The following is a 14,903-nucleotide window of genomic DNA, read 5'->3' on the forward strand; positions in this document are numbered from 1 at the left end:
TTCTATCACACTGACTGTTCTCATAACACTTCCAGCTGTTCCTCACTGATTCTTTTTTCACAACCCATTCGAGAAAAATAGTCATTGAAATCATCAGGTGAAAAACCATAAACATCACCTGCCTGTTTGGATTCCCATGCACCCGAGGATCGAAGAGTAGCCCAAAAAGCTTTCGAGTTTTTTAAGTTCAGCATTAATCATTGTAATATTTCTTTTTGGCCTTCCTTATAGATGCATTCAGTTTATTTCTTGCCTCGCAGTATCGTCTTCTTGCTTCCACGCTATTATCTATGATACACATAGCTTTATTTTATATTTATTTTTTTGCCTAGTCAGTTCCCTAATTTGCATCACATCTCCATGGAGCTCTCTTTTTGTTACTTTCTTTTTGACCATTGGTGCGCATATATCAAATATTCTTAGAACGTTTTTGGGACAGGCAGCCGACAATATCATTAATATCATCCTTCAAGAGAAATGCTGTCCCAAATCGGCTTCAGCCGCAACAATTTCAGAAACCTTGAGGTATCAAATTTTTTAAAGTTTCTATAAGAAAATATATCTTTCTTTTTTTTCTCTTCGTTTTGTGTGGATATCGCAATAATGGTTAGTTTGTGATCGGTACATTAGGTTTTTCCCCTATGATCTACTATAGACGAGGTATCAACAATGCCAATATTTGAGACATCCATCTCATTATTTAAAATTATGTGATCTATTACCTGGCTGAATGAAGTTGTTGTTATCCGTGTAGGACTTTTCTACGAGCTGCCGAAGGTTCAGAGAACTGAGAATATTCAATAAAAACTTACTATCAGATTTATCAGACTCAAGAAGATTAATATTCAGATCTCTAATAGACACCACACCATCAAAGCTTTGGCATTTCATCTACAAACAATGAGTGGAAAATCGACCTCAAACAAGGGGGGGGGGAAAATAAGGAACAGTTGGCGGTTTATATACAACACATACACAAAGCTTGAAACTTCTCAACAAAACCGATCCACAAACATACTCAACTCTATCATCGACATTGTCAAGAATTATTTTGCTTTTAAACTAACTCATTTTTTGCACAGAGAGCAACACCACCACCACGGTCACCAATCTCCAGCAGTCTACATGTTTAGGTTAAGGTAAATTATGATAATAAATAATTGAAACCAGATTGTCATATGTTTAAACTACCTTGGTGGCTAAATTTATAGTATTTAATTTTATATGTGATCAATGTATATTGTTTAAATATTATATTTATTGAATAATAAATTTTTTGTTAGAAAATCTTTGTCATTTAATAATACATTATGATTAATTTTGGCACTTTTGTAAATTCCAAAATGTTCTAAAGTTGACAATAAGTTACTTTTTTTGCATGTGTGTAAAATTTCAAGATTGTTTTCGATGTTTGTGTATGTAAGGGCGATGTTATTTAAATGGTCTGCATATTTTGAATTTCATGTCTTCAATGCTTTTATATATGTTCATTAAATCTAATTTTGAAAGATCGGCCGGTTTGTCCAATATAGTGGGATTGACAATCATTGGAATTTAATTTGTACACTCCACTATTGTTAAATTTTGAATTTTGATTTTGTTTTGTTAAATTGCCTTTGTTTTTTATTATAAGTCCGAGGTTGTTAGAAGTTTTGAAAGACAATTGATATAATTGATTGTTTATAAAATGATTTGTTAATTTTGTGGCAATATTTACCAAGGTAGTCTGATTGAATCTATTTGATATCTCTTTCTTCTTATTTTCTTTCTTTGTGTAGTTCTTTGATAATACATCAATCATGCTTGGTTTGTATCCATTATTTTGGACAATGTATTTAACAATATTTAATTCTCTATAAAAATCTTCAGTTTTCATTGGAATTTTGTGTAATCTGTCGATCATTGATTTGAATGCAGCCATTTTTTGGTGATGTAGGTGATTCGATGAGGAAGGAATAACTAAATCTGTGTATGTTGGTTTTCTGTAAATTTTGAAATTGTGCTTTCTGTTGATCTTGGTTATAGTCAAACCAAGGTAATTTATTGTATTATTTTCTCAATTTAATTTAGATTATGATGGATTTGGTTGAAGGTAAATTTTTTGAACATGTCTATTTGTCTTTCATTTCCTTTGAATCATCATTACATTACATATTATATCATCAACATATCTGTAATAATAAATTATTTGTGTTAGATGTTTATTTTTATCGATTAATATGAATTTGTCTTCCATGTTGTCATGGAATATATCAGCCAATAATCCAGATAGTGGTGATCTCATTGGTAATCCTTCTTGTTGCATGTAATAATGGTTGTTAAATGTAATGTAATGTCCAAAAATTTAACATTTTCAATGAAAACATTGCAGCTCCCATTGATAATCAGTTGCCTTTAGTATTATGATCCAAGCCAAGTCACAATTGGTTTGGACATCATTAGATCTTCTCAAGTATGAAAATGCGAGAATCAATGGTTGGCCAAAAAGGAAAATTGAAAGAAACATCCACTTTGACGATTAAAGTCACTCACTACCAGCACTGAATTTCAAAATATTATTTACGCAATAGTCACATTAGGAAAGTACCATATTTCATGTAAAGCTTTTAACACGTTTAAGATCAGCCCTAGTTCGGGGTATAGCACCCGAATACCCAAACCTTGTTTTTTAGCCTAATGTCTTCATTTAGCTTTATAATAACTACGGAATATAACCACTTTTATGAAAAAATACTGTTTTTTATATTAAAATTACTCTGACGCCAACATGGCTTCATCAATTCTAACGGTGTGGACACGTGTCACCCTGATTTTATATAGTAATGACATTGCTAAACAAAATACTTTTTTATATAACGTGTTAAAAGTACATTGGCGTCTTCAGTACAAATGGTGTTGGCATACATCATACTTACCAAATATTTGAATTGAAACTCTTGTTATAGTATACTACCATTTATCTAGTTATAATTTAATAAATTAATATCATTATTTTTACAGGTAAAACGTTATTTTTTTATATAAAATGGTAATAATATCAAAACAGTGACATTGTAAAAAAATCGTGAAAGTAATACCTCAAATAGGTTTAGGATGGTGAAAATGATAGTTCTGTGGAAATATTTCAAGTATGCAGTAGTCATTGCATAGAATATAAATTTTTGAAGTGAAAACTTCTTTAGGCGCGTTGAGCGTTTTGGTAGAGGGTAAAATCCTCGGTTCGCGTCACCGACATGCTAATGATACTAATCTGCATGAAAAAGTCAGTCTCGCTGTGTTTTTTAACCGTAGACTTCGCCGCGGACTACTAACCTGCATGAAAAAGTCAGTCTCGCTGTGTTAAAATTGTCCCGGCGGAGTATGAAAACAGACTGCGAAAATCAGTGACCTTTACGGCTTCCTCTCGCGATTTAAAAGTGAAGCCAATGTCGTACAATTCTGTAAGATGCGTCAAATTAAAGCTCTTAATATTGGCAATCTATTGCTTACATTTTTAAATATTAAAAAAATTTTGAAATAATTTTGATTATTGTTTACATTTTACATAGCGTTTACAATGACAAGAAAAAAGTAGTAAGCGAGGATTTTTTTTTATTTTTTGGTCAGACAAAAATTTGTCAGCGAGAAAGTTGTGTGAAAATAGATGAATATTTTTTTTGTAATTTATCATTTTTTTATTGGAAGTTTAGTTTAGCCTGTAGTAGCGTATGAAGTGATGAGTGAACGTTTCTGCCGGAAACTGTAGTTGGCGCATTGGCTCACTGATACCGTATTAACTCAATAAATTAGTTTACTGTGCAATAAAAATACCTTTACGAAAGAACCAAGTTAATTTAACTAATTTATTAGTTTTAAAAATATTGTGGGTTTAATTGTTATTGCAATTATATACTTTATCCGTAGCAATAACTGTATTATTTACAACAGTGTTCAACTCACTGTTGTTCACTCGGTGTGTTTACTCACTTATAAATGAATAATGAAAACAACGAATATATTTTTAAACATTTTTAATATTTGTACGAATATTTGTATTTAAAATTTAGCATTATTCATTTTAATTATGTTTTTAATATTTAACCTCTTCATCATGAAATAAGTATTATTACGGTATAAGATTTATCTTACTTACTAGCGTGGTAAAATAGATTTCTAGTTATTTTTGATAATATTTTTTCGTGGATTTTAAAATTGGAAAATTAAAAACGCGTCACATTTACAATTACAGATGTACTGCTACTATAACGTATTGTTAATTACTCTCAACTTAATAGTTCCGTTTTCACTTCTATCGGCAGTCCCACGACTGCTACTGTTTTTTTTTTTTTATACATTATATTGCTTAAAAATATTTGCTTGTCACGGTTTTATGACTGAAAACCTTACCGATAATAGATTATTGAGATGAATGAAAGACGCATTGCTACAATAAACCGTTTCATAATTACTCTGTAAAACACAAATAATTGCAATACATTGAATACAAGAATATATTAATGCATTGTTCTTTACCAGAAGTTTATATATTCATTTTTCTTTCACTGTGTAATTGAAAAAAAACAAGTGTCCGAGCACAGACCAGGCTGTCCCGGACATTTAGTACAATAGTAGATCATGTCTTTTCGCTTCCCTTCTAGTAGACACAGACTGCATCTCTTTCGTAGTGTCCATCCACTACCTGCAACAGGCAACTTGGATGCAAAATGCATTCTTGGCTTTGGTTGGACATCTACTCTCATTCCTCGATTAGGAGAGACATTAGAGGTGGTAGTAGGTGTTCAACCACACAGAGGCAAAAGTCATAAAGAGAGAGTTGCTATATTCCAGAAAATCTTTTGAACAACATGTAAGAATTCACCAACATCATCTCAACTATGTATATTCCAAGTTTTTTGTACCATCGTGTAGTCTTGCGTGTAACTGGATAATATGCCAGCATCTGATCTTGACGATCTACCCCTTTCATTTGCTTGTCGTACTCAATGATAGCAGTGGGTTTCATTGTTGTTTCACCTCGTTTATTCATACACTCTTCCATGTCAAGGACATGCTCTGTTAAAATAAAGCGTACATCTCTTTTGTCATGCCATTTACCAATAGCAACTCCATCAGCGTAGTTGCATGTTACCTTCCCACATACAAGCTTGGTTTCTACAACCTCAGAAGGTGTATTTTTGCATTTAGCTCTGGGGGTGCCTGTAGTGTATGTCTTCCGGTCAAGTAGCTCTTTGGACGTCAAAACTTGACCGTTATAATAGTTTTCCATGTATAACGCGTGACCCAAGTTAAGCCTATCTTGCATAAGATGTAAGACCACAATTTTTGAATGACCAACACCACCAAGGTCAAAATCATTGACTCCGGCATAAACAGCAAAATTTATGACAAGTCCATTTGTTTCCGTCAGTACGTATAGCTTGATACCATACTTGTGTCTTTTGTTCTTGATGTACTTGCAGAAAATTAGTCTTCCCCGCCATAACACCATAGACTCATCAATGCACAGTTCCCGTCCTGGTTCATAAATAGCTTTCATAGAGTTGTTAAAGTGTTCTACGACTGGCCGAATTTTGTAAAGTCAGTCATGTGGTACTAGCTCTTCACCTAACGGATTTCGAGCAAAATGCAAACATTGCATAATAAACATGAATCGGTTTCGACTCATATACTGCTTGAAACATGGAATATTGTAAACCCTATGAGTTTTCCAATAGTCTCTCATTCTGGGGCACTGAATAGCACCAATATGTAACAATAGGCCCAAAAATATTTTTACTTCCTCCTGGGTTACTTCACTCCAAAGGTTTATTGAAGAGTGAGGTCTTTTATTGGTAGTTGCTATTATATACTGAGCTTGAGCATTTATTTCAGTTGTAAGCAAGTCAAGAAACTCGTCATTTACAAACAGTTTTAAAAATCTAAAGGTTCAGCATTTTGTGGCATTTTTATTTTTAGTGCTTATTTAGAAATATAATTAAAGGTCTTCATTGAGGAACGAGTCAGCTGATAGCAATAGAACATGAGAGAAACTGGCGGGAATCGAGTCATCGAATCAGAACAGCTGACTACAAATCAGCTTGCTGCGAGCCCCACGTTGCTGTGCCAATTTGCTGCGTATCGGGTATTCAATGTTGTTGAGGACCCACGTTGTTATGCGCCATTTGCTGCGGATCGCGTTGGTCGCCATCTTGCTGAAGATCTGCCCAAAGCTAGCTGTGTCTTTTTGCTTTACGGTCCCCTCGTTTGTTTGAAACTCTGCCACGTTCCAGACCCATGTTTGTTGTCCCAATTTTCTCCCAATCGGTATTCAAAATGTGCTCCCTCTCATTGGTTATGTAAATTACTTCGTGTTGGCTAACTCATATTATTCCAAGTTGATACCAAATAACTATCAAAATTCAATGTCTGTGTGTTGTTGATATCACCAACAACAAGTCTATATCTACAGGGTGTTTGAAAAGTATGGGTACGGCTTAATATTTTAAAAACCATAGGAGATAACATCTATAAACTTTGCACAGTGTCATTATGGCTATGTAAACTATTCTCCCTTGCTATTACCATGACATGCCAACCATGGGGGGACGGCCCACAGAGGAAAAACATGGAAATCTTAAATTGAAGCATGGGTCGAGTGATACCTCATTTGAAAGAGCTCACTTAGTAGAGTTGAATGCCGCAAAACCGCATCTCAAAAGGTTTATCCAATCAGAAATGGCGGGTTCTTTTAGGTACACATTGTGAAGTACATTAAGCGCTGCCATTTCTGACTGGATCGTTGTATTCTGATGCGGTAGGCGGGCGTTTCACTCTACTAACCAATGTGTTTTCACTGACTTTTTTTAATTAGCAAATTATGTCATAAATTTATAACACAATAAATAAAACACAATAAATACCGATGTTTTTTTAGTTTTATTCATTATTTTATATCACTATTTTCATCCTTTCTCTTAAAAATTATTCCTCTATACTCCATAAATATTTTTATTAATTTTTCCATAATGAAACTCCTTTGCTGTCATTTAAGATATTTTTTTATATCTCTCCAAAATACTCATCCTGTTCTTGTTTTTTATCTAGATTCTTTAATATTTCCTTTATCTCGCTATCTTTAAAACCTAAATCAATTTTGTTGTACAAAACCTTGATACTGTATTTTTCTACTGAATTTCTGACTATCCTTTTGTGTAGTCCTTGACAGTATGTCTGCCGGAATGTTCTCTTTCCCTTTAACAAATTCTATTTCAAGATTAAACTCTTGTAATGCTAAAGCCCAATTGTGATTTATTTAATTTGATTGTTATTCCTCCTTCTTTTAATCTACTTAAGACCTGGTCTACATGTTTTAAATGTTCTTCATATTTGTTTGAAGTGATTAATATATCATCCACATATGTAGTTACAAACTCTGTCAAGTCATGACCTAATACTTTGTTTAACCCTTTAATGAACAACGCGTAGTACTAACATTCAAACCATATGGTAGTCTTTTATATTGTAAATTTCCTTCCTTCGAAGACAAACGCTACATATTTCCTGGACTCTACTTAATTGTGTTTGTAGAAATCCCTGTTATAAATCTAATGATGTTGTATATTTAACTCCTAATAAACTTTTTTAATACATCATCTATGTTTATTGGTGATTCCCTATCTGGTATTATGTGTTCATTTCAAATTCCTACTATCTAGACATATTCTCAATGAAAGATCCTTTTTTAACTACACATACCAATGGGTTAGAAATATGGACTATCAGACTCCTCTATTATATCTCCTTTCAACATATTTTCTATTTCCTTTCTTACACCTTCCCTCTTTGAATAAGGTATTGGATAGGATCTTCCTACAAATGGCTTTTCATTTGTTATATTTAATTTGGCCTCATAATTCTTTATACAACCTGGTTCGTCTGAAAAAAATATCTTCATTTTTTTCATCAGTATACTTTTTAATTTATTTAAATCTTCATTTTCCTTTACTTCACAATGTTCTAATATTTCTAAAACCTGTTTATCCTTCTCATCATCAAGTTTGTCCTTCATATTTTCTGTATGTGTTTTACATAAAAATTCTATGTTGTTCCAAGAATTCTTCAGCTCATCTTCACTTACTAATGTATTTATGTAATTGCACCTAATTAACTTTATACCATTGACTATATCCTCTGATTCACAGTTTGATTCAGTAAATTCAACATTTAATATTTCCTTATCTACCTCCAACTTTATCCTACCATGTTCAAAGTCAATTTTTGCATTGTGTTCTCTTAAGAAGTCACATCCTAGTATTATTCCTAAGTTCACTGCTTTAACTACTAGAAAATTTATTTGAAATAATTTATTCTCTATTTCCACCTCTATCATGACCTGTTTATCTATCCTTTTACTTCTAATACCTGTTACTCCTATTATACTCAAATTTGTTACCGGCATCTCTAAAATCTCAAGTACACTTCTTTCTTTTATCTCATTATAATACTTTTCTGACATTATTGTCGCCTGGCTTCCTAAATCTATTATCATGTGATACTCCTCTTTATTTATTTTTCCAACTATCTCAGGTAGTGCATCTGCTACTGGTTTAATGGGAATTTTATTATAATTATCTTCATTGGTCAATTCATCAAAACATGTCATTCTCTGGTATAAAAGCTGTATTCACCCCTAGTCTTAGACAGGATTTTTTCTTATCTGATTTTATCAGATTTCTAAGCTCATTTGCTAGAATTGTTAGACCCTCTTTATTCAGATGTACTAAATCTTCACACACCATTTTCCTTTATAAAATATTTCTTTTTCATATAATTTCACATTACAGTCTGTACTATCATAGTTATCATAATACTTCTCTGCCACTTCTAAAACTGTAACTTTTTCATTATTTTCTTTACTTTTTATATTCTCTCAAGTTTATTTAAATGATACCTGTCATTCTCAGCTAACTTTGGTATGGGTGGAATTGTTACCAAGATTATTTTTTTTCAGCTTTCTCTCCAGTAAAAACCTCTACTAGTTTGTCATAATCATTACAAATGCTTTTTACTTCTTTATCCCTTAATAATATCATTTGTACCTATCATTACTATTATCTGTCTTTCTAAATTATTTGTATGTTTTAGCTCTCTGGTCAACTGTTCAATTGTCTGACCTCATATGCATAAGTTAATTCTCTTTCCTCCTTTCTCTCTATATTCACCTCTTAAATTCATTATTTTCTCTCCAAATCTCCTAAGTTGAGAGTGTCCTATCATTTGGTATCCCTCAAAATTAGGTTCTTTTTTCTCAATCGTTTCCTTCATTCTAGCCTTGTCCTACCCATTTGTTTTCCATCCGGTTTTCCTCTAGTTGCCTATTACCTCTCATGCTTCCTCTTCCTCTTGTATATTCATATCGATCTCTCTGATACCTCGTTTTGTTGTTTTCATACCTTTCTTTTCTCCTTTCCATAATCATTTGTACCTCTACCCCTATTATCATTTTGTCTTCTCCTATCATTTCTCAAACTCTACTCTCTCCCTATTATATGTGTCCCTATAGTAGTATGAGCCAACTCTAGTCAAATTATTTCCTCTTATATTCCCTCTAACTTGTGTCCCTCTATATGGTGCATCTCTAGGTCTTAAATTCTTGTATTGATTTACATTCCTATTAAGTGTTGTCCTCATTTCTCATATCAAATGATCTGTCATAACTTCTATTTGTGTCACTATTCAGTATATTAAGTTGATTCAACAGGTTTTCTAGATCTTCCGATCTTTCAACATTTTGGGCTGCAGCAATTGCACTACTTATGGTTCTAGGAACATGTTTGCTTATGTATGCTAGGAATGTTTCCATGTCAAGTCGAGTTTCTAAATACTGGCTTTTATTATAAAATTCCAATACATAGGTTACCAGATTATCAAATCCAACCCTATATGTACCGTTACCCATTAGTTCTTTTTCAAATCTTTTCTGTTCCCCTATGACCAATATTTCCCTTTAAAACTCCTATAAAACTGTTCAAAGTTTTTCCAATTATTTATGTGCTGTCGTCCCCACTTTCCTGCTTCATTTTTCATATATTTTAAAATTATCAATACCTGGAAGTCCCATCCTTCTCCATTTTTCTCTATATATTTTTTACAAGCTTCCAAAAATTCCATAGGATGTACATTATTTTTTATTGGATCAAATTCCAATAAGAATATTTCTGTGTTTGCTGGTTGGCTTATTCTCATACCCACCATGCTTTGATTTCTCATCATATTCTCTAGTTGTGTTTGTTTATTTTCTAATTTTACCTAAAGTTTCATCCAATCTCTTATTCAGGGATTTTTCTACTCTATTTCCCATGTCCTCTATTTCCTGTAAACTACTGCCCGTTACTGACTTGTTCTCTACATCCCTACTCGCCTTACCATTTTCTCCATCCTTGGTCAAGTTCTAAGTTAGCTCTGTCCCTATCTACCCTACCATTTAATTCATCTAATCTTGTTTTAAATCTCTTATTTAAACTTTTCTAATCTTTGATCTATTTTCTTTTTATCATCCTCAATGTGTACAAACCTTTTCTCAATTTCCCTCATATCTTCTACTCTTTTATCTTTTAATTTCTTTATCTCTGTAGTAACCTCTCCTGACTTTTAAGTTTACTCCTCTCACCTTTGTTTTTCTCAGCTTGTTCGCTTAATTCAAGTCTGACCCCTCCTCCAAGTTCTTTAATTCTTTATCCAAAAAGTATTTGTCTATTTATCTCTACTCTCATAAACCTCCGTTGTCTCTACTATTTTTATTGTTTAACTCACCTCTCATCTGTTTCCATGTCTCGTTTTAACTGCTCATTACTTCTTTGAATTTCCTTTTTTAGTTCCTCATTATTCTGATCTATTTTATAATTCAGATTCCTTAATCCCTCATTATTTTTATCCATCTTTTCATTCGGACTATTCATCATAGTTCCTCATGAATGCAATAAGACCTTCATCCCTATCAACTCCTACTGGACTACTGACTCTGCTAACCTCATTCTCTAATGAATTTCTGTCATCTGTTGTCGACGCCTCATGTTCTACTATATTAGGGGATGACCAACCTAAAAACCCTGTATCTCCTGAGCTATGAAGATCTACTTCTACTGGTCCAAATATTGGTGCGGGCCCTTCATTATTTTGTTCGCCTTCCATTTTATAGCCATATATATATAATATATATATATATATATATATATGTATATATATATATATATATATATATATTACATTCCATTATTATTTCCAAATATTCCATATATATTTTCCATATTATATTTTTAATTTGAAAATTTCTATTATTAATTTAGGCCCAATATTTGTTTAACTAGCCTACCAGGAAAATTTTACAAATTTATATTATAACTAGGCTGTGTTCAAAGTTATCAAACTCTGCCGATTCACTGATGTCACAGTCTGCCAATTCCCCGCGAATATTCAAATGTCGTAATTTGACCTGTTACAAGCTGAAACTCAAGTTTTAAACATTGAATAGTAATAAATACTTTGAAGACTGATTTCCGTAAATCAAAGTCTATTTGGTATTCTTAGACATCTAAATAAAAATTTAATATAGCAATAATTACGATTAGTATGAAATAGTTAAACATTCGGGGGCTTAAAAACTTCCTTATACTCGACACCACCGTTGTGTCACCGGAATCAAATGTGTTAATAATGTTGATAAAAACTGAAAAATATATTCCACCATAACTATAACAGGATCATAATAGTGTACAATACATAGGAAAAGTAAGTAATAAAGAGAAGTGGTAAAAGTTTACTTCAGTTTTTACTTTATCAATAATTTTTACAAACAGCAAAAGCACACTGCAACATAAGTAAAAAAATCTTTAAAAGTCTATAAACACCACATACAAAATATAAAATACAAATACTAAGCATGAGAATAAATATAACAGACTGATGAAACAAAATGTCATGTTTACAACTTAATAGCACAAGAGAGATATCAACTGTTTTATCGCAATTTATTTTACAAATATTTTGAATCCAGCCTTTCAAAAAAGTTCAATTAAAATAACATTAAAAAAACAGTACACTTGCAACACTATTCATGTTCCTGAATTGTATTTAAAATGTAATTGTTCCTTCTTACACGGAAGGTTTAATAAACTCATGTAATAGAAATGTAATACTGTAAACAGAAGCATCAATGATCTTCATGTGTACAATATGTAAAATAAATATTATAAAATTCTTTATATTAATTACCTATGAAAATTTTCAAACATAACCACCATTCTGGATACTGTGTTTTGTCTTGCTGTGGGCTCTACTAAACACTAACAACGTTAAAGTTAATTATAAATCAAACATTCATTACGTTAAATAATTTATCACATTGACAATCCAAGCACCATAATACAATTTAAGATTTAACATAACTGTAGAAAAGTGTGGTAAAAGTTTAAAATAGTCTTTACGCAACGGTCATATTATGAGGGCCATAACGCAAGACTAAAATGTTAGGATACAAGCAAAAGGCAATATATTTAAACTTCAAATAAGCGTATAGATAATATGTGTCGCTGTTGCATGCACTACTTTATCTATAATTACTAAAATAACTCAATATGAATATGAAACTAAATATGAAAATAATTCAATATACTGTATATTATATCTATATCTGGCATCTCCTGTAACACAATAGGTAGGATGGGGTGCTATTTAAACCCGTTTATTTGTGTTTCCCCATCTGTTCTACTTACAACACTCAAAACAAACAGTTAGCTTGATGATGTTCACAACCTTAAAGGTTAATAATTCAAGTTTTATTTTATAAATACAAATATTAGATATTGTTACAATTAGAGAAGAACTAAAAAATTTTACCTACAAAATTTAGTACCAAAAATATTCAATAAGGGACAAAACACACACAAAAATCACATTTACATGTGTTATTTGTTATGAATTCAAATGTTTGTTCATTCTGCTCACTGGAAAAGATAACACAAGACACTCTTTTTGATAAATATACATACAGTAATAAAAATAAAATGGGATGAGTTATGTGTCGATAGTTATGAGACTGAGCAGATACAATCAATCTGTTTGGAAAGAATCTGTACCGTACATCTGTCCTAATATTCTAATTTTAATGTGAAAATAATTAGTTGTAGTCAGAAATTTATGATTTGTCATTTTGAAGGAAGAGACTCGTGACTGCCAGACTATGCCAGTCAAGAGGCAATGAGGAATCGCCCCTTCAAGGTCAAGGCTAATAGCTTTTGGGACTGAGGGAAGCCATACAGGCTGCCATTCCTCTCTAGTGGAAGTGAGCCCATTAACTGACCTATCCCCTTCCCCAGTTCTCAACATTCACAGTCCACTACTGAACATCCAATGTGTTGGCCAAGTATGACAATATCATTGTTTACTAAGGTCCCAGTAATTCCTCCTCCTGGGTCTCACTTACACTAGAAAAATTAAGAGAAGAAAAAGTATTTATCATGAACATCCACCATTTAGGCTAACCGAGTAGAATTAACATTACTGGTTAGGCTTACAATACAGCTTTTTAACACGCAGTTCACCTGACTTGTCAGACCTGACTAATCAGCTGATTGACTATTCATATTGCTGCTCAACTCAAACAGCTTCGCTAAACAATACTCATTCAAAAACAAACAATTTTTTTAAAAGTAATACATCATATTACAAATCTTATAATTTCAATTGTATGTTTTAATGTTGATAATCAAATTATTCATTACAGAAAAATAGGCAAAAATTAATGCTCAAGTAAATTAACTAAACATTAATTAATTTCTGAATAAAGCACTAGAAAAATAATATCAATAATTTGATCAATTTCAATAATTTGACTTTTATCAAAGTAGGACTATGAAAGATAACTTTAAATACAAAACTATACATGCAGTAGGATTCAAAATATCACATTAGAATACAAGTTAAGATCTTATCAGTAAGAGATAGCAGATTAAGCGTAAATAATTTTTTTCAGGAAGAATACTTATTCAATCATAAATTAAACTGCCAAAGTGCACATACTTAACAATTGCTATTTTAACACATGTGAGTATAGAAATATTTCTTATTATGCTAACCAATATATAAATGAGCTTAACAGGCTAATAAAAAGGAACCATAATTGTATCGGTAATATAGGCCTCATGTCAACAAAATGTCACATGTTGTGACTTTTATGGAGGAAGAGCAACTGAACTGAACAGAGAATGATGAGTATATGTCCTCATAAATATTAGTATGCTTAGGGCTACGTATGATGGCAGTGATTACATGGATAAAACAAACATAACTAATTTCATTGAAACTCATGACACTGGTTCAATCGGCAGTTGAATTAGATTTAATGGAATCAATCATAAAACTAGACTGTAATACTTTCAATCAAGTTTCTCTTAGCAGGGTGTTGTATAAAATATAGCCTATTACGTGATTTCATGAAACTGTATGCATGTGCAGTCACGTCTTATGCTACTGTTCATTAATGTAACCTTACTTCTTTGTTTTCTAATCAGTGCAATTACATGATTTTATCAATGGAAGGGAAGATGAAAAATGTATATAATAATAAATAGCTTATACAAACAAAAGAAAGATGAGCCTGTTTTGTTTTATTGTCAACAACTTTGGGTACATTTTACACAAACCTTTTATCTCTTCAGCAAAGCCTAAAGAAGAGACCCTGAAGAACTAAGTGGTATTTAAAAAAAAGGGTTACCTTCTAACAACAGCACCTTAAAGGTCAAGAGTACCTGCTCCTCAGCACTATAAAACCAATGATTATACTAACCATGATGTATTAACCAAATAGGGAGTCCGGCTGAAGGGCCAAGTATTCTCCTCACAAACAAACAATTTCACCCTCACGAGCA

This window comes from Homalodisca vitripennis, chromosome 5 (genome assembly GCF_021130785.1).
Source record: "Homalodisca vitripennis isolate AUS2020 chromosome 5, UT_GWSS_2.1, whole genome shotgun sequence".
Taxonomy (NCBI): Eukaryota; Metazoa; Arthropoda; class Insecta; order Hemiptera; family Cicadellidae; genus Homalodisca; species Homalodisca vitripennis.